We start from the raw sequence: 22,968 nt of genomic DNA on the forward strand, positions 1-22,968 counted from the left end.
CATGGGTTACGGTGTATCTGTATTCATGACAGTCAGAGAGCGACAGGCAGGGAGATAGACAGACACAGAGTGAGACGAGGATGCTTCACATCCCGTTAACTTGTCCGATATTTTACAAATCCATAAACATCGAAGCCTCTATGTTCACTGGCGAGTGCTCCTTGCTACAACATGCCCGTACCAAGTCGCATATATGTTGTAAATAATCTAGTTATCCCCCTCTCGGAAGTGTGGATCTATCTGACCGCTTGGTAATAACGTTTAATGCGTTTAAGGTCATACTGGCACGATGTGAGAACATTAGCCACAGCAGGAAATAATTACTCAGAGAAATACGTGGTCAATACCATCTCGAGCCTTTGTGAACATCGCGGTGTAAATGCTCCTCGCACCTGTCTCAATCTTAGTGATAGATCCCCAACCGTCACTCCTCCACCCTGCCACGACAATGCCACCCCTCCCTCCAGCTGTTCTCCCTCCATGTCCTAACACCAGGGTGAAAGTTTCCCCACGGCGCCTCAACCGCTGTACGAAAAAAAGATAATATCCTCATTCCAAAACGCTACATCTCGCATGAGCCCTGAAGAATAATCTCTGCTAATCTATCGAGCTCACCCTCCCCTCTCCCCCTCGTCGATACGACATCCTCCCGACCCTGACCCGCATGTATAAACATGGCATTGGCGAGTAGTCGTCTCCGGGCGCATGTCTAATTATCCTGATGTCAATACAAAGGGTCGTGCCCCTATATAAAAAAATCTTACATTTTCCGACGAATGAATTTACATTAACTTGCTCCGACCAAGAAGACATATTGGATGCGATTTCAACCCCGTCGGTTGTTAAGCTGGTGATGTGCTGTTTCGTCTGCTATCACATTATTACATTAATACTCCCAGAGCAGACACGCACGCGCAGTAGCCCGCATTCCACGTGCTGGTAACCACCAGTGCGCCATCTAGCGGATTCGGTCGAAGTGTCGACTGTCGTTGTCGCGGCGAAAGGCAACCCGTACAAAAACATTAATCTGTTCAGTTTTAATTATCATGCAAAGGGTTGACATCCTCTGCTGGTATAGCTGGTCCTGATGCAGGGGTAATTTGTATGGGGTGAACCAAAGGGGCTTAATTTGCTTTGTAAAGGCGCTGAGAGTTAAACGTGCATGTCAAGCATTACTGGAACGTATGGTGTCTGTTTGAACAACCAGGTGAATTTCTTTAGTAATTTAAATGATTATTTTTATTATGCTGTTCAAACCTGATTGACATATATAGACTTCAGGAGTAAAGCACATTTGGTTTGATTGCATTTATTGCTATACAGAGTTGCGTCCCTTGACCTTGCCTGGATCGGCTTATCCAAGATCGTTACGTCCGGATTGTCAGCTCAATACCATGAATATGAGTAAGGTTCAAATTATACCACCTTAGCTTTTATGTTGGGGTTTCCTCTAAACGTAAACGCGTTATGCCGAAATTAATCGATCAGTCAGTTTTTAACCCAAAAAGCTCTGGACTAATCGCCAGGAGAAACCGATACCCCGCCCAAATGTACTCGTCTCGTTTTGGAAATGAAATTTCAACACACTCACTCGACAGTCCCAAGGGCCGAGAGATTGTAACAGGAATCTTAACTGAGATAGCACGTCTAGTGACAGCTACGTCTTCATTAATAATTTCAACGGGATCGGTTGGTCAGGCTAGCTGACTTGGTTGACACATGTCATCGGTTCCTATTCGCGTAGATCGATGCCCATGCTGTTGATCACTGGACTGTCTGGTCCAGACTCGATTATTTACAGACCGCGGCGTTTAACAACAAACAAAGCAAAGTATTATTTATGCCGTAGGAACCAGTGCCATTCATAACACTGTGGAAATTAAACATAGAAAGTCAAGGCCAGAAAATAACCAGTCTAGTTTATTTGCCGCACCAGGTGTCTCCAGACGGGTTCTGGACTCCGAAGACCCGGGTTCGATTCCCCACATGGGTACAATGTGTGAAGCCCGTTTCTGGTGTCCCCCGCCGTGATATTGCTTGAATATTGCTAAAAGATGCGAAAAAATACCAACTCACTCATTATGTTGAGGACCGCCTCCGTGGTGAAGCGGTTCGATCCCCGACCGCGTCATACCAAAAGACGTTAAAATATGGTACTTGTTGGTCCCTGCCTGGCGCTCGGCATTAATGGGTACAACAAGGACTGGTTGGCTCGGAGCCAGTATAATGTGTCTGAGTGGGGTATTCATGCTTCACTGCGGCATGGTATCTCAGTGGGTTAGCACTATAAAAGCAGCTTAAGTCTGGGCTAGTACAAGCAGCCGCACATACACATACACACGCATGCACGTCGTCATATGAGCGAAATATTCTCAAGCACGACGTTAAACCCAATTTCACCTCACCTCACCTCACATCCCATTATGTGGAGATACAGTTTCGCGCCCAGCTGGGTTCACTCGCTCTACCATTAATGGCCTTGACAGGCGTTTCCCAAATGTGTTCCTTTTGAAAAAACCGACATCATTACATCTAAATGTCCTTTGGAATGACAAGAATACATGTACGGTGTTTAAAAAACTTCAGAGAAATATTAAAATTGTTTGTATGCGGTAACAGACGGGAGACTTGCTGTCCTTTGATTCCGACGTGAAGTGTGTCCAGATTCATCACGTCTTTTATCACCCAATATGTTACCGATATTTAAAACATGTTCCGTCATAGTGAGCACACATTACATCTTTTTTGTCATTTATCATCGTTATGCGATAATATATGTAGAGCGTGCTATGTACCTTTCCTAGGCGTCCATGATAATAGTAAAAAAATTTACTAATCGTCTTTTTTATCTACAAAATAATGAGGATACAGCCCTTTAGAATTATGACAAATAACAATTTTCACTGCAGGTGGTGTTGGCACATACGGGTTTATATCTCCATTGCTTTCTGTATTCAGAGGTGCATAGGTACACCTGGGCTAACATGTCGTCGTATATGGGCGGTGGGGTAACCTAGTGGTTAAAACGTTCACTCGTCACGCCAAAGACCCGGGTTCGATTCCCCACATAGGTACAATGTGGGAAGCCCATTTCTAGTGTCCCCCCCGCCGTGATATTGCTCGAATATTGCTAAAAGCGGCGTAAAACCAAACGCACTCACTCACTCCCTCTAGTCATATATTATAGCGAAAAGGGTTCCTAATATAAATTAACAAAATAATACATAAAGCAGAACACCAGAGCCTTTCATTTTCAGAAACTGAGGTACACTAGATTTGCATCGGGAGTCTTGGATATATATATATCAGTGTCTGTATCACAGATTAAGGTACACCAAATGATCAAATGAGTAAGCTTAAAATTCATTAATTCAAGACCACTTCATCCAGATAAATGACTGTTTGAAATAATGAGTGAGTGAGTTTAGTTTTACGACGATTTTACAAATATTGCAGTAATATCATGGGCTTCACACATTATACCCATGTGGGGAATTGAACCCGGGTCTTCGGCGTGACACTTTAACCACTTGGCTACCCCACCGCCCCTTGAAATAATGGCAGAGCTAGGTATTGTAAGGTCAATGCTGCGTGCATGCTGACCTTTATCAATACAGTGTGATTGATCGGGATTCTTCATGTATTCCTGTGGTTGCCGATATGGTTATTTTTTTTATATTTCCTAATCAATGTGTCCCATGACATTACAGTAATAGGTGAGGTGAAATTGGGTTTAACGTCGTGCTTGAGAATATTTCGCTCATATGACGACGTGCATGCGTGTGTATGTGCGGCTGCTTGTACTAGCCCAGACTTAAGCTGCTTTTATAGTGCTAGCCCACTGAGATATCATGCCGCAGTGAAGCTTGAATACCCCACTCAGACACATTATACTGACTCCGAGTCGACCAGTCCTTGTTGTACCCATTAATGCCGAGCGCCAGGCAGGGACCAACAAGTACCATATTTTAACGTCTTTTGGTATGACGCGGTCGGGGATCGAACCCGCGACCTTCCGCTCTCCGGGCGAACGCTCTAACCACTACACCACGGAGGCGGTCTTGCAGTAACAAACCCAGGCAGCATTTAGAAAGAGATATCATATTATTAAGATTCATATGTTTAGTCATATTTTATTCCATTTTTGTAATCGGTCACAAGAGTGAGTGAGTGAGTTTAGTTTTACGCCGCACTCAGCAATATTCCAGCTGTATGGCGGCGGTCTGTAAATACTCGAGTGTGGACCAGACAATCCAGTGATCAACAGCATGAGCATCGATCTGCGCAACTGGGAACCGATGACATGTGTCAACCAAGTTAGCGAGCCTGACCATTCCATCCCGTTAGTCGCCTCTTACGATAAGCATGGGTTACTGAAGATCAATATTCTAATCCGGACCTTCACGGGTCCGGTCACAAGACATTCACCGGGATATATTGTTGTGCATGTCACATATCAATAAAAGGGGCTGTGTGTAATCATATAGACTGTAATATCAGTTGTAATTTAATTTTTAAATCAATTTCTATTTTGTTTTTATAAATTTATGAATTACCCACTTTTGCCTGTTAACAAACGCTGTCACATCATGTGATAAAATACACACTTTTGGGAAAATTGCGATTTGGGTGATAACAGAATTCACATTAACTCCAAGCTAAACACAAAACAGAACATTATTAAAAATAATTGTTATGATAATAATTTTCCGAAACGAAATATCGCTAGAACTGCTTATGTATTCACGAAGGTGTGTTTGAACTTCAAATTGGTTTTATCAAACAAATCATAAGCGTTTCAACAAAATGCAGTTTGGGAGATAAGATCAGAATCTCTGTAATGAGGTTATTCTTAAAAGCTGAATATTCAAATATTATTGTTTTTCTTTCAAACAGAAACGCCGACACTTCATGTAAACAATAAACACGAAATAAATAGGCAACTACTCATTGCTGTGTCATTGTTGCATGTTGAAACGCAGACACATAACTGCCAATATTTTATTGCTAAGAGTGACAATAGCTAGTTATATTGTTATGATAAAAATTTCTGAATCGAAATATTGCTGGAAGTGAACGTGTATTCACGAAGTAAATTTCACGTTACGTCCAAAACAAAAATTCAGAATAATTACAGAAGAATGACTTGGTCATGAGAGACATGTACTATTGGAAATATCTGCACTTTTTAAGGTGTGTTTGTACTTCAAATTTACTTTATTAAACAAATTATAAGTGTTTCTTACACTATGAATGTGATTCAAACATAAGAGTTGAAAACAATTCATTAAAACAGTTCAATAACTTCAAACCTATGTTAAATTAAAGTGTGTGAGGAAATATTGTGTAACAACCCATAATCCAAATTCAGCTTTTCGCGGCCATGTAAAATTGAAATAATATCGCGTAGAGAGAGAGTGTGTAGACTATTAAGAGTACCGTCGTATCAAAACCAAATAACGTTGTGTACACTTGAGAAATTAAATTAGAATTAACAGTCTGTTGTATTCGATCTGATTTCTGACGTCATTTACTCAGTAATTCAGAAGGGGCGGTGTGGTAGCCTAGTGGTTAAAGCGTTCGCTCGTCACGCCGAAGACCCGGGTTCGATTCTCCACATGGGTACAAATGGGGAAGCCCATTTCTGGTGTCCCCCGCCTTGATATTGCTGGAATATTGCTAAAAGCGGCGTAAAACTAAACTCATTCACTCAGTAATTCAGTAATACACACAATATGTCATAACAAAATAAGTGTTATGGTTACCATTAACAACATTAAAATGCCTTGTGTCTGTTATGTATTAGGGTCATTTTGTCCTTTTCTTCTAAGAATGTTGACAAACTACATTTCGGCAACAATTAATCGTTATACATCTCCTTTGTCAAACAAGCGATACCCATACATTAGAACTGACAGTCCACACTGTCAATTATTTATAAGGACAAAAGTATGGATGGTTTTCTAGTCCTGAGCAGATTGTTCTTAAAGGAAGAAAAATTCACTTGAACAAAAATGACAGACGTCGTTTTACCGTTACTAATATGAATATATTAAGACTAACTTTCTGATCTTTTTATGGGCTTTGCGCACGAGAAACCATTAATAATCTTCCGTGTAAAATAAGGCTTACACTTCACACTAGGATTAGACCAACATTTAAAAACGTTATCAACCGTGATATCAAACCCCCCAAACGTAGGGTCCAACGGTAAATGTACCGTATTACACATCACAAATACATCACAGTCGGATAACCATTTATGGGTATAGTTTTAGCCAACATCACCTACCTGCAGTTTACTAATATATTCCTGCTTTTCGAAATGGACAGAGAATATCACATTTTTGTGAAAATGGGCGTCCTTATTATATATAACCTTGACAGAAACTGACCTACTGTTGCTCTGCGCTAAATTCTATATCTTTAAATGTAACGTGTTGAAAACAAACGCTATTCACTTTAAACAGTATATCCACACCGGGTATATCATTGAAAGAAGTATTGCCTACAGCAAAAGCCATGAACCATGAACTAGCTAATGTAGATATGTCGATTGCTCAGAGATCTTGATTTAATGGGTACAAATATTCTTGATTACTTAAATTTATGTTTTGATGTGACGAAATTGAACCTATTTGTTCAGTGAATCTGAATGTGAAGGAGTGTCTATATCAGTGTTAAATTTTTAAAAATATATAAATCCTTAATATCATACCACTGATATGAAACATACTAACCTAATTAGCATCCATAACAATAGCTTTAGAAACTCATTTAATAACTTAAAGTTGTCTGTATATCATTTCTCTTTTGATTTAAACCCAAAACTACAATAGTTGTTTGGTTTTATCTCTAACAGGGACTCAATAATAACATATGAGTAAAAAAAAACAATATTATTATTCAAACAATAAATCTTCCGTCTCATTTTCACCTATCTGTAACGAATTAAATTATGTACTGTTAATCAGCACAATAAATGTTAATACAATGTTATATATATCTTTCATAAGTGTGATTATAAACACACTTCCCGTTATGACGTTGAAGAATGATCATTTTCGTCGTATTCATTGTGACATAATGATTCCAGAAAAGATCATATATTAAACATGGTTATGGCGTCCTTAAACAAGTGCATGGCGTCAGTTTTAAACGTTTGTGGTAAGTATTACCACAATTAGTACCAATAGCATTGTGTGTGTCTCTCCTGCGTACGTAATTAATAATTACGATGTACCGTATTGTCAAAAACATGAAAACATTATTTGATTTGAATAAAATTGTACGTCAAGACTAATTCATTGTTGTTTCATTTGTTTTATTTATTTATGAAACATAGGTTGTTGAATTACTCAAAAGAAGCATTTCATCTGAAACTTTTTTGGGGGGGAGTGGAACGTAATTTATTTTCTAAAAACCTTGTCAACTTCATTTACTTCTTTTCAGTATGCACAATTTTAGTAATTGTGAGAGATATTCCGAAACTGTAGAGTGCCTAAAATTGGTAATTACCCTTACATTTCTATAGATATTTCCAAGAGACGATCATGGCAAACCAAAGTACCGAATTAAAAAGCATACACAATACGAAAACATACAATGTACAATTTGCCTATTAATAAAACGAATGTGGATATCTATTTGTCGTTGTTTGTTTTTTTACATTTCTGGCATAGCTTTTCAAAGTGCCCTTGTACATGTAATTCTAATTTAATTTAATAACTCTAGATTGTTCACTTGCATTATTCAAAATGAAAAAAGTGAAAATATTGGTAAATAATCAAGTTCCTTACCTTGTATGTTGTTAACACTATACGCATTTGTCATATTGTTCCAACAGACTTGGCCGTACAAGCACTGCCTGAGAGTTTCTGCTAAAACCGCCATTAAACACTTTTCTTACTAAACGCGGGACTCAACACAAAATATGTTCTTTTATCAAGCCTGTTAATGATTGACGGATCAGCATGATAGGGGATTTATAGGGTTCAAGAAGACTGCAGATCTGTGATTTACGGAAGTATTCAGCCAATCACAACGCCCGCGCCTCAATAAAATAGGGGCGGGTGGTACACGGAGCTAAGGACAGAAGGGCCATAATTGAAATCAGTGATCGAGATCAAATCTCGCGAGACCGGGATAACTATCCGGGTACACATATGACGTCACGCACTCCATTTAAATCACGTGACACAGGTTTTCATCGCGTTTTTATTTATCGTTTTTATCGCGTACCCGCATTTTGAACTCCTTTTTTAACCTGGCACGTATCTTTGTCCAGGTTAAAGGACTGCTCTTGTATCAATAGCTTTTGAAAGATCAAACTGACAGATTTCGTCCGTGGACATGTACACTATTCGTTGACAGCGTACTTGAATTTTTTAAAGTTCGTCTAAAAATTTATGAAACTAAAAAGGGAGTGGAGCAAACTAGACTAACGCTTAGTCTCTGAATATATAAAATTTTGATAGAAACAAGTAATTCCTAATAAACTGAAAAGGAGCTCCAGTGATATGGGAGGTTCCTAAGGAAATCTAGACTTGCTTCATTTAAGTTTAAGCATTGCATAAAGGGTTGAGTGGAAGGAAAATAACACTGTTTAGGGATTGTGAGACAGACTGATTACACCCGTGGCTGTAACGTTCGAGTAAAAGGCTATTGGTTCAAGTTACCGTTATTATATTCCTCGTGTTGGTACATGGTTGAGACGTAATATATGTTACTTGTACAAAAGTTAATTTCTATCATGTAATGTAAAAACCACTGCTACTTATATGTGTACTACAAGGTTATTGTTTCAAAAGACCGTGATTACATTCCTGTTCTAGGTATCATGGTTAAGACGTGATATATATGTTACTTGTACAATATTTAATTTGTATATTGTAATGTGACAAAACACTGCGACGTACATGTGTAGTACAAGGTTATTGTTTCAAAAGACCGTGATCATATTCCTGTTCTAGGTATCATGGTTAAGACGTAATATATATGTTACTTGTACAATAGTTAATTTGTATAATGTAATGTGACAAAACACTGCGACTTACATGTGTACTACAAGGTTATTGTTTCAACCGACCGCGATTATATGTTAATTTAAAAATAAAATATCTGTGAAAGCACCTGTGAAAGCAGAGAGAACATTCTTCACTAGTTACTAAAATGACAATACGTGGAACATTTGGTTTATATGAATACAGGGAATCATTTTGGTTCATTTGGAAATCTCAACCAGGCATCTGGCATACAACTTTTTGAAAGCTAAAGTGAGTCTTGCATGTCGTATACATGTTAACAATACGCCCTTTAAAATCTGCCCCAAAATGGCATGCTGGATTCCGGCTCGAAAACTGTTCTTTTGTTGATGATATTGTATTACATGTACACGAGGGTGGTGACTATACTGATGATGAGACTACGAGTGGAAAGATAAAGATTGCAAGAGAAGTGGAGACGTTTTACATCAAACACTCTGTTGTATTAAAACAATTTAAGTGTTTAATTAATACATTTATTGATGCCTATACTGACGATGAGACTATGAAAGAGTGGAAAGATAAAGACTGCAGGAGAAGTGGATAGGTTTTACATCAAACACTCTGTTGTATTAAACCAATTTAAGTGTTTAAATGATATCTTTATTGATGCCTATACTGACGATGAGACTATGAAAGAGTGGAAAGATAAAGACTGCAGGAGAAGTGGAGAAGTTTTACATCAAACACCCTTTGTATTAAATCAATTTAAGTGTTTAATTAAGGTATTTCCTTGTATTATGTCGAGTAGGCTGCAATATTTAGATTTGTAATTGCTTTTAAATTATCTCAATGTTAACAAAATTAGCCACCACGAAGTTGGATATTGAAGTATTACTGCAGTCTTAACCGACCTTAATATTGTTTAGGGTACTTTGATTTTTGAATTAGCAGTGAAGTATACTCAAGGGTAAAACTATACCGCGAAGTTGGTTCTACCATATGTTCGATTTTCATATTTCAATGTCTTAGGTTTGCCACATTATATCCAAAACTAGAACTTTATTATGCTTATTCAGCGCAAAAAGACTACCTCTACATGGTTTAAGTGTACCTTGAATTTAAAACAAGTACCAAAACTTCGCATAAAACGCCACTGTTAATGGGTACCTTAGACATCTTATCTTTCATTGTTAACAAAAAATCAAACATGGTTGGGTCATATCATTTAAGCTTCATTTCTAACTTCAATGAACCAATGTTTTATACAAAATCTTCCAACAATAGATTTATTTTTTATACAAACCTAGTGTAAAACCGCCATATTCAATGTTAACAACAGTTCTTTTAATTTTCGATTACATAAAAGAACACTCGGTGTATTTTCTTAAGTCAACCAGTTAAATTGAATAACAGTTTATGAAAATGTTTAAATTTAAGCAACATCTACATAAACAAAGAATTCGATTGGATGTCTATAAGTGTGGTGTATAGATCGGTTATTGATACAAAATTAACTTTTATAAAAAATTCTCCTTTTTTGTATTTACATTTGTTCTCTCACCATGCAAGTCGCATGTAAGATGTTTGTTCGTATTTTTGTCTTGGTACAAAACAGAATTGCATGATAAAAAGAACGCCTTATAAGTTAGACCCTTTCAAAAAACACATTTGAATGTCAGTGAAAAGAATCGTTGCTGCTCCGGAAAAAGGACACAGCTGGAACTCGTCTCGAAAGGAATCAACTCACTCAAAATCTAAACCAGGAAGTACGTTACGGAGAGGGAGAGTAAAAAAATGTTTTGGTGATAAAAACGTCAATGGTTGAGAGCTCGTAATGTGTTTTTTGTGTTGACATATTGAGTCAGGCACCTGTTAATTGGCAAGGCTCCCGCGGCCGAAAGCTAACACTTTTCAGAGGGGTACACAAAGTCCGCAGTCTAGACTACCAGTTGTCCGACTTCAATTTTCGTGGAAGCCGCGGTGGCTGAGCGGTCTAGGCGTCTGACTTTTGAGTGTTGGCAATTAGGTGCCTGACTCTGAGGGTGTGGGTTCGAATCCCGGATGGGACTCAACCCCCCAAAAAGTACTAGAATCTGTACTTTACTAAGAAAGTGTAATCCCATATATAACATACGTTACATTTGACCACTTTCTAAAATGGCATTGTGTATTTTATATTGAGCTCAGTCTGTGACAGGGAAAGCAGCTTGTGCCGTGATCGTAAACAACCTCTGTCTGGCCTCAGTGACTAGTGTCGAGCATTAATATGCTAATAGGCTCAAATCGACATTTAAGCACCCATTTCGATAAACGTCACAGCTTAGCTTTTGTGTCAACCAAGGTCACAGCCCCGTGATGTGGTCTCTCCAAACTCGAAACATTCCAGACGGATTCGAACAATCAAAACCAATGTGAATCTCTCAACCATGAAATCTAGTTTCAAAACATCTTCAGTGGCACCCTGTAAATGAGATTATTCCGTTTAAGTTTATGCTTTTCCATTCATAAAGCTATGTTGCATGGTTGTATTAATGCTTGATTATGTTCTCTCGTTGAATTCTTTTCCGTATTACATCAGGGGTTAAAGTATAGGCTGTGACAAAGGCTTTTGTAATATAAGTCCTTTTTGTTAGTGTAAAAGTGCACAAAATGATAAATGTGTTTAAATCTCTGCTAGGCTGTTAGGGTCGGAATATCCAGTTTCTTTTCCTCAGTCTTAATCTATTCCGACCTTAAGGAAGAACGAGGTCACGTGTCACAAACAACCATGCGCAAACAACACAAGCTGGTACAGATCTGTTGGGCATCAAAACAAGACTGCAGCATGTTTGGCTGCAAACAGGTGGTCTTCAGTCAAGACTATTACAGACAGATCTGATTTATATCCTTAGTTGGCAGTTGCAGTCTTGGTTCAAGCCACAATCATCTCATCGAAAACGCCACTTAGAGATCACTGAAGTGTTAAGGTTCTTTTGTAGATGCCCAATTTGAAACACCAGCTCGATCAGCATTGCTGTCAAGTCCTTTAGAGAACAGTGGACAGTGATTTACGAAAGGTAGTTCTTTTTAAGCATGCCATTGACATGCAGTTGATGACGGGTAGACTAACACTTAGACCCTGAAAGAATATAATTTTGATCGAAACAAACAACAAAATGATAAAGGAGCCACAGCGAGAAGGGAGATAGAGAATTTGGAAAATATATACCTGTGCTTCATTTAGAGCTATGACATTTCTGTAAGGGCAAGGCGGGCGTCAAAGCTTTTGTTTTTATAGGTTTGTTTGTTTATACTTTTGTTCTTTATCGTTACTTATTTTTATTTTTTATTCATTTTTTAGTTGGGGGTGGGCTGTGCTGGTGTTAATATGTCTTTATTTATATATCCACACCAAGATCCGGTGGACGATATACATTGTCAAAATCCGGAGGGGAGAAAATACTTTTTATGGATATTTTCGGGGACATTTGCAACTCCGCGTTTTATTTTGATTCATCAAAACAGTTGTAAAATTACTAAACGATCACAAAATGACCCTCTCAGTTTTAAAATACTGACTGGCTAACTCTCATTTATTGAAAACTTTCAGAAATCAGGATGAAATACATAGTGTATCAGCTCTGTGATTAGAATTTCTTTTTCCCAAATTTCTAACGAAAACAATTCCCGATTTATGGGCAAGTCTAAAATGAGTATATGAAATAAACATGTGTCAGACATCTGTAATAGCAAATATATTTGCATCGGAAACTATTTTTTATAGATAAATGACAAAGAGAAGAAAGTATGTCAGTTTTATTGAACAAACATGTAAGTATTTTATTTGACACATGTTTATTATTGACTATTAATGATCAGTCGGAGGTGGATCTAGGGTTTTTCAGACTGCTTATTCTGTGACAAAAAAGTGTTATAGGGATAGCTAATAAGAATGTGGCGTTAATTTTTTGATGAATTATAGCGTGATATAGGTATATTTAAACGCAATTTGTCGGTTTTGTGTATAGTCTGTTTGCAGTGAAAACGTACCGGTGAATTGCACTTTAAACAAACATGTAAATCAAATAAAGTGAAATTAAGATTGCGAATCCACATAATTCTACCTTGCCAATTGAACATTTAAATCTTAGATTTTTATTCAACTTATGAAAAAAGTTGTTTAACAAACGATCATAGTTTCAAATCGCTTATATCGGTTTGTATTACAAGGGGGTAAGCGCAGTAGTTGGAACAGTGAAACACATGCACGTGCGGAACGTGGTGAGCGTTAATTTAGACCAACCCTACTTGATCTCGGTGTTTCATTTTATGTGCATACACCCTTGTAATACAAACCAATAATAGCGATTTGTAACTATGATCGTCTGTTAAACAACTTTCATCCCAAGTTGAATAAAATTCTGAGATTTAAATTTTCAAATGGCAAGGTGAAATTATGAGGATTCGCAATCTTAATTTCACTTTATTTGATTTACTTTTTTGTTTAAAGTGAAATTCATCGGTACGTTTTCACCGCAAACAGACTACAATTTGTTCGTGTTTAAATATACTGAGGGAAACAAATAAGGGAAAACGTTGTTTTCCAGGTTTCTTCACCAGCTTTGTGTCGCACTGTAGGTGAAAATCTGAGAATAAATAGAGAAATAGTGCGATGGAGTAGTGTTCTTCAGTAACCCATGCGTGTCGTAAGAGGCGACTAACGGGATCGGGTGGTCAGGTGGTCAGGCTCGCTGACTTGGTTGACACATGTCATCGGTTCCTAATTATGCAGATCGATGCTCATGCTGTTGATCACTGGATTGTCTGGTCAAGACTCGATTAGTTACAGACCGCCGCCATATAGTTGGAATATTGCTGAGTGCGGAGTAAAACTAAACTCACTCACTCACTTAAATATAAAATAATCATATCCTCGATTTGTGCATTATTTGTCTATGTATGCACAGTTACACGCAACCGACAGTCTCACCAAAAAACATAAAATATACGTAAAGAAGACGCGCCATCGTTTAATGATTTCCATAGAACATTTTAGTCGGAAGTAAGTAAGCCATAGCATAGTACAACAACTAGCCTAAATATAATTTATTTCCACCGAAATCGAAATAAATGTTATACATTGCAAACTTGAAATTTGTAATCTCTATTCTTCCGTATGTCATCTGATTAATCGTCTTCACGCGATAGGTTCAGGCTCATGTGTAAGGTCATTATGCCAAAATGACGTCAGGTCACGTGATGACACCTTTGCTTTCATTGTCTTCAGCTCTCAGTAGTTTCCGGAACATGCATTGTTTTTAACAGTTTTGGCACCAATTGTTGACTTAAGAAAACAATTTTCGTCAATATACTTCTTTTTTTATGCTTTATTGGATTTCAGATCTTTAACGTATATCTCTTTTAAAGAAGATGGCCTCTTGATACGTGTAGTTCGATTATCGATAGAAGCGACAAATCTGCTTTAATCGATACAATTCAAAACGATGTTTCAATTTTGTTAACATTATGTGTAATTTTCTTTGGATTACTATAATTTACAATGGGTTTGTCATGAACCTCCTGAAAAGTACATTTTGAAGAGTCCACCTAGAGTGACAGTATCATACAAAGTACATTTACCATGGTTCAAAGGTCCCTAAAAGTACATACATTCTGGTCGTCGCGAGTATGATCGACCTGTTGCGACATCAAAAGGTTAAAAGGGCATTACGTGCTTCACTGAGCGTGACATTTACCTTTTTCACGGTGATCTCACAGGTTACCATAACAATAGGTTATTCTTCATTCACCACAAGCGGGGAAGGTTGACAAGGACTGGTACGTGTTTCGGCGATCTTAGTATTACGATTGCCTTAGGTTTGTGTTTGTACAATGAATGAGTGTGGTTTTACGTTGCTTTTAGCATTTTAAAGCAATATTGCGACAAGGATGACCAGAAATAGACTTTTGTACTTTTTCAGTCGATTGAGAGATTCGATTGTCGTAACGTTAGAGCTGAAATAATCATAAACAAGAGTAAGTGAGTTTAGTTTTGAGCACACACACAGCAATATTCCAGTTATGTGGCGGGGGTCTGTAAATAATCAACAGCATCATCACCGATCTGCGGCAATTGGGATACGATGACATGTGTCAACCAAGTCAGCGAGCCTGACCACCCGATCCCGTTAGTCGCCTCTTACGACAAGCATGGGTTACTGTATTCTAACCCTGATCATCACGGGTCTCCAAGTGAAGGACATGAGTAAGAGGTGTTGCCTATCTATGCTGAAGAGGTTGCTCTTGGTTCATCAAAAGGCTCAACGGATTTAGTGACAGACAAAAACGCACAGGCCTAAACACGTCCCCTAGAGTACTATCCTTCTGATGTGGAATAGATTCCTAAGTCTGCAACCAGCAGTTCCTTAAAGACTTGAGTAAATGAAGTAGTCTCTCAGGCACGTCAATACAATCAAGAGACTTCAGAGTCCACATATGGAGGACAGATTATTATGCTTATTTGAAGTCCTTCCAGCACATTGATAGGTTATGGTGGTATGTTTTTGTCTCTTCCAAAATCAATATTTGTACAAGAAGTTGATCCTTGCACCCAAAACACTCCCTTCTTGCTCCTTTCTGCTCTCCAGATATAAGATCGTTGGAAAAGCAGTACGATGTCAAACACCCTTTGAAGATTTTATATTGTGTATTCCAGCATGTTATAAGCATTTTGGGGATCAATCAAGTCTCCTTTCTAGGGAAGAGGTATTATGGGAACTTTCCAGAACTGTGGAGGAACAAGAGGACTGAAACAGTGAAGCAGTGCCGTTGCATCTAGTTGCCTGTAAAATTATTCTTCATCAGTGAGGAAACTGTTTTGTTTGATGAAAATATTTTTATTTTTATTTTTATTTCAGTCCACATCGTTATTGTTTTTATTTGTATTATTTTAGGGACAGCTCTGGTCGTCTCTGCAACCTTTCATTTACGATATATCCTATGCCACCCGGTGGTTCTTTGAATACTGGAACAATAATGTTATGATTATGATTATTTTTGGGGATGTTTTTGTTCTTAAGAGTATACACACAATTTCGTTAATATATCCCCTTCCACCCCACCCCCAATATACACATGATCCCCAACCTTTTTTGGTTCAGCATATATGCATTAAGGGACTTTGACTTTGACTTTTCTATAGGAAAGAAGATGTACTATTTCAAGCAGAGTAATAAATTATGATGTGAGGGGATCAATTTCCAATTATGTTTGTATAACTCCTAGACATTTGTATACTGAAGCAAATTCAACTATCTTTCCTTCGTTTTTCCTTTCAAGAAAAAATGACAGCAATGGTCTACGCGGGCTGTGAAGTGTACCCCTCCAAAATCAAACCTTTAACCACTAGGCTACCCAAACACTCCTGAAGTTAAAGGGAGGTGCTATTACATTGCTCAAAGTTCAGCATGTTGCGTTTTTGCTAATCTGTTTATTCGAATTCCTTCAACACGATGTAACGTCTCTCTACAATTCTTCATTTTAAAGAGATCTTACTGAACATATATCCGACATTTCCAGTTATGATGTTTCAAAAAGACGGAAGTAACAGCCACAAGAATGAGGAAAACACAGGTAATCGAACTGCATATCATCTATTCTTAAAACACCTACTATTCACTGATCGATAAATAATACTTTTATTCCATATGAGAATTATTCTGAAGCCTACATCATGTTCTGAAATCAACACCGGTACACTGAACGTGTCAACGACCAAAATGGTAAACAAATTGTCCTGAGGAAAATAAAGACATATGTTCCCCTCTTTTTGTGGTTTTCTCATAAATCAAATATTCTGACAGCTCACACTGGGATGCTCATCTGAACGTCAAAAGCAACGTGTGAATAGCACAGCGAAGTGGGCGTGGTCGGTAGGCGTGGTCCTGGAAGTAGGATGATTGGCAGGTTGTTAACACGCGGAAGTGATAAATGATAATACAACACTTTCGACTGTAGGGTTAGCTTAGGATCATCCGATACATTACTTTTCGCGTTTGATATTTTAATCAAATGTTTTGAAGCTGAAAATACCAGTTGATTTTAATGCCTAGTTACGATTTCTTCATTTATCAAGGGCATGCAGATGAAAGCGGGACATGAAATGAAGTGTAGTGTGTTTTCTTCATATTGGGAGTGGACGCATCTGGTCATAGTGATTCACGCCGGGAGTACAATTCAGAGTATATTTGTTGTTCTTTTTTAAAACTCTAAATAAATATAGAAAGTAAAACAGAACAACGAGCAACACAATCGATGATTAAAAGAAATCAAAATAAAGTAATTCATTTAATCGAATGAGTTTAAGTTTTAAACTCTAATGAATTGTAGAAAGTAAAACAGAACACGAGCAACACAATCGATGATTAAAAGAAATCAAAATAACGTAATTCATTTAATCGAATGAGTTTAAATTTAAGGTTGTGTCGCAATATATATCAGTATAGCGACGAATTCAAATAAAATAATCATAGAGGCTGTCAATGTATGGAACATTACCAGGAATCAGTAATTGCAAACTTAATGACTAAAATATGTTGGATATAAACTGACTGTCAATGTATGGAACATTACCAGGAATCAGTAATTGCAAACTAAAAGACTAAAATATGTAGGATATAAACTGATTGTCAATGTATGGAACATTACCAGGAATCAGTAATTGCAAACTAAAAGACTAAAATATGTAGGATATAAACTGACTGTCAATGTATGGAACATTACCAGGAATCAGTAATTGCAAACTAAAAGACTAAAATATGTAGGATATAAACTGACTGTCAATGTATGGAACATTACCAGGAATCAGTAATTGCAAACTAAAAGACTAAAATATGTAGGATATAAACTGACTGTCAATGTATGGAACATTACCAGGAATCAGTAATTGTAAACTAAAAGACTAAAATATGTAGGATATAAACTGACTGTCAATGTATGGAACATTACCAGGAATCAGTAATTGCAAACTAAAAGACTAAAATATGTAGGATATAAACTGACTGTCAATGTATGGAACATTACCAGGAATCAGTAATTGTAAACTAAAAGACTAAAATATGTAGGATATAAACTGACTGTCAATGTATGGAACATTACCAGGAATCAGTAATTGCAAACTTAATGACTAAAATATGTTGGATATAAACTGACTGTCAATGTATGGAACATTACCAGGAATCAGTAATTGCAAACTAAAAGACTAAAATATGTAGGATATAAACTGACTGTCAATGTATGGAACATTACCAGGAATCAGTAATTGCAAACTAAAAGACTAAAATATGTAGGATATAAACTGACTGTCAATGTATGGAACATTACCAGGAATCAGTAATTGTAAACTAAAAGACTAAAATATGTAGGATATAAACTGACTGTCAATGTATGGAACATTACCAGGAATCAGTAATTGCAAACTAAAAGACTAAAATATGTAGGATATAAACTGACTGTCAATGTATGGAACATTACCAGGAATCAGTAATTGCAAACTAAAAGACTAAAATATGTAGGATATAAACTGACGTACAAAAGAAAGTACACTCCTGTATTATACTGAGGGGAAAAATAAGGGATCGCATGAAAGCACATGTGTCCCTCTATATTTTTCCCAGGTTTCTTCACAAGCTTGTGAAGAAATCTAGCAAAAAAAAGGAACACTTGTGCTTTCATGTGATCGATTATTTTTTCCAATAGTACATGTATATTTTACAAAAATCCCAACCGAATATTTTGAAAAGTGTTTTGATTTACATTAATCACAGACATTTAGTACGCTTTACTGATACACCACCGATATCACTGACAGTGTTATGAGACAAATATGATTAAAATCACGATTTTGTTGAATCTAACGTGCATGTTATGCGCCAACAGCATAAAACGCAGTTGAATGAGAGTATAAGTGCTAAACCTGTTAACAGCACACATCAAAATGCCAAGATTATCAGCAACGGAGCGAGAACGAGCCCTTGGAATGTCGCAGAGGGGGACTTCCTACAGAAATATTGCCAGGCAGACCGTCATTAGACTAAAATGACGCGTCAGTAGGACTGGAAAGACATCTGACATCTTCATCCCAGAAGACCGAGACTGACCACACCTTAAGATGACATCACCTGCGCATTCTCCATCTGCGCATCCGGATATTCACAATGACGTCATTAGCATTAACAGCGCTAGGGTATGCTGTCGCATCCGGGCATATCGGCCAATTCCGGTTGAACCCGTCAACGTCGATTGAATCGTTGGCAAGGAAAGTGAGTCGCAAATGACGCTATAATATTTTTCAAATTCTGAATTCAAATATGAAACCTATCTGATTTTATTACATCATAACAATTGGAGGGGGATGCTTAATTTCAGAACTTCAAACCATTATCTACCAATTGAAACAGGACGATGGATCAAAACTGCCCCAAATGAAAGATTATGTACTCTCTGTAATGCAAACGATATTGGAGATGAATTTCACTTTTTGTTTATTTGCCCTACCTTGGCCCAAGAAAGGAAAAATTATATCAACAACTATTTCTGCAGAAACCCGAATATGCACAAAAGGAACCACCTTTTTCACTCTAACAAACAAGGAGCAATTCGGAAATTAGCAATATTTTGTATTTAAGATGAACATCATGATGTAAACTTGTACCTCTAATGCCGTAGAACGCTGCCGGAGTGTAAATAAAGTTCAGTTCAGTTCAGTTACGATATCTATGATATTTTGTACACAATGTCTGTCACTTGTAAGTCACATTCAAATCACTTTTCAAAATTACCTTTCTATTTTGGAAAATTATCCAAGAGAGTGTACTTTCTTTTGTACATTAGTTTATATTACTCTGTAGAATTACACGGAGCTGAAGCTTGTGGTACACCATCACGAGCTGATTCAGTCTTCAAGAACCTGCATTTGCATTTGCAGTCTTCTAATTGTAACTAACTAGCGGTCAAAAGAAATAATACCAGGGAGAAGTTAACTATACCTTTGAGGAACCACACAAGTCTTTGAAAAAAACAAACATTTGTATTTGCAGGGCTCCGGATAAAGGCCATATTGGCGTATGTACGGATAAACAATATGCACGATACGATGGGAAATAATTTAGAAAACTTAGCAGATACGCACCACAGCGATGGTGTACGGTTTTAGAATCAGTTACAGACGTATTTATCTGAAAAAAGTAGTGTTTTATTGTTTATTGACCTGTTTACACAAGAGTAGCAATGTTGTGGTGCATATATGAAACAAACACAAGATTACTGATACTCCATTAAATTCCATTCAGTACTCTAAATGTACACTGAAGGTTTTCCAGAACTCTGGAAAAATTATCTGGAGCCCTGTATTTGTAAAACGCCATAGTTTCATTTAATCACCGATGAAAACAAAGTCAGAATCCTTTAGACAAAAGCGCGGTTACATGCCAAGTGTTCGGTCACATCAAAATGAATATGACAATCTTTAGGATGTGAACACTCACTCTTGCTGAGGATGCCAGACGCCTCCTCTGGAATAGCCTGAACAAGCTGTTTCCGGGAATCACAGGTCTTGCGCGAATTTGTCGACCCATCGGTCACACAGGTGCTCACATTGGCGACATGTCAGACCAAGACAGCACGTGGACGTTGTTTCTCTGGAGGAAATCTGTGATAATGATCCTGAAACAAGATCCGGGTGTGGTGTAGGGGTGACAGGACAATGTGGTGCAGTATCTGCTCCGTGTATCTGTGGGTATTCGGATTCCCTTGCACCACGGCAAGATCGGTCTTCATCTGGTCACGGGGCGGTGGGGTAGACAAGTGGGTAAAGCGTTCGCTCGTCACGCCGATGGTCCGGGGTCGATTCCCCACATAGGTACAATGTGGGAAGCCCATTACTGGTGTCCCCCGCCGTGATATTGCAGGAATATTGCTAAAAGCGGCGTAAAACCATACTCACACTTATGACCCCCAATGCGAACTTCACACTGATAAAACCGTAGAATAAATGAACTCATTAACTTTCGTGACGTCTTGGTCGGAATGGCTATCCCGATAAGTGAGGGTATGGCAACAGATGCTACCCAAACCACCACCAAACAGTTCCACCTCCTGGACGCAGAAACCTTGCCATCGTTCGCGTAGTCGTCGGTAGACTTGAGCCCTGCCATCATTGCTGATAAGCTAGAGTTGAGTGAGTGAATTTAGTTTTACGCCGCACTCAGCAATATTCCAGCTATATGGCGGCGGTCTGTAAATAATAGTGTCTTGACCAGACAATCCAGTAATCAACAGCATGATCATCGATCTACGCAATTGTCAACCAAGTCACCGAGCCTGACCACCCGATCCCGTTAGTCGCCTCTTACGACAAGCATGGGTTACTGAAGATTAATATTCTAAACCGGCACTTCACGGGTGCTGAAAAGCTGTAACCTTCTCTCATCAGAAAATGTCACTCTCTGTCAGCTTGAGTGAGTGAGTGAGTTTAGTTTTACGCCGCACTCAGCAATATTACAGCTATATGGCGGCGGTCTGCAAATAATCGAGTCTGGACCAGACAATCCAGTGATCAACAGCATGAGCCTGTCAGCATGATGTAAGAGCTCAACCCGAAGCCATGCAAGCCTTAGTCGTATACGATTTGGGTGAAACGCATCAGGTTTGCTTCTGACATATCTACAAATATATTTGGGGCAAAATTGGGATTCGAAACCCAAGAACACAACACAACTCAAGCGAATTGCGACGCCTTAGGCAACTATTCGTGCCCCCACGTGAGGAAATGACTGCTGTCTAATTCCTCTATCTATTCAAATGTAGCACCCTTAGCATGAGACCGCCTCCGTGGTGTAGTGGTTAGAGCGTCCAACCGGAGAACGGAAGGTCGCGGGTTCATACCAAAAGACGTTAAAATATGGTACTTGTTGGTCCCTGCCTGGCGCTCGGCATTAATGGGTACAACAAGGACTGGTCGGCTCGGAGTCAGTATAATGTGTCTGAGTGGGGTATTCATGCTTCACTGCGGCATGGTATCTCAGTGGGCTAGCACTATAAAACCAGCTTAAGTCTGGGGTAGTACAAGCAGCCGCACATACACATACACACGCATGCACGTCGTCATATGAGCGAAATATTCTCAAGCACGACGTTAAAACCCAATTTCACCTCACCTCACCCTTAGCATCATTAGATATAACATGTTGCATAAACTCATTATGAATGACCTAGCCTGATTAAGTGAGCTAGTATGGTTTTACACCGCTTTTAGCAATATTCCAGCAATCAGGGGACACCAGAAATTGGCTTCACACATTGTGCCCCTGTGGGGAATCGAACATGGGTTTTCGGCGTGACGAGCAAACGCTTTAACCACTAGGCTACCCCACTGCCCCCAAGCCTGTATCAATACATGTAAGAGCGAATATGAGAATGCCGACAATATCATGAGCTTGTGTCGACAAATCACTATCGAATAATGATGACACCAGTGGTGTTTGCGTTTGCGAAACGTTAAATGTATCCTGGAGTGAGTGCGTGAGTTTAGTTTTACGCCGCACTCAGCAATATTCCAGCTATATGGCGGCGGTCTGTAAATAATTTATGTCCTGCAAATGTTTCCAGGATATCTTTTTGCTTTTTCTTTCATAATGTAAAACCTAACCACTATGGTGATCATGTGATTTATGGGAATGCAAAATGTATACTCAGGGAAACGAATAAGGGAACACCTGAAAGTACAAGTGTTCCTTTCGTCTTTTCCAGGTTTCTTTACAAGGTACGTATTGCACTGTGGGTGAAATTCTGGAAATAAATAAAGAAACGCTTGTACTTTCATGTGTTTCCTTATTCGTTTCCATGGGGATAATTGCTAATACATGCTTTTGTACCACCGTGGTTTGTGATTTAAGAAAAGAAAATTAAATTCAGGTTTTCTTACGACTTCCGCGTCGTCTCATTA

The sequence above is a fragment of the Haliotis rubra genome, unplaced genomic scaffold (assembly GCF_003918875.1).
Source record: "Haliotis rubra isolate DU_JTF1 unplaced genomic scaffold, ASM391887v1 Scf147, whole genome shotgun sequence".
NCBI classification, from domain to species: domain Eukaryota; kingdom Metazoa; phylum Mollusca; class Gastropoda; order Lepetellida; family Haliotidae; genus Haliotis; species Haliotis rubra.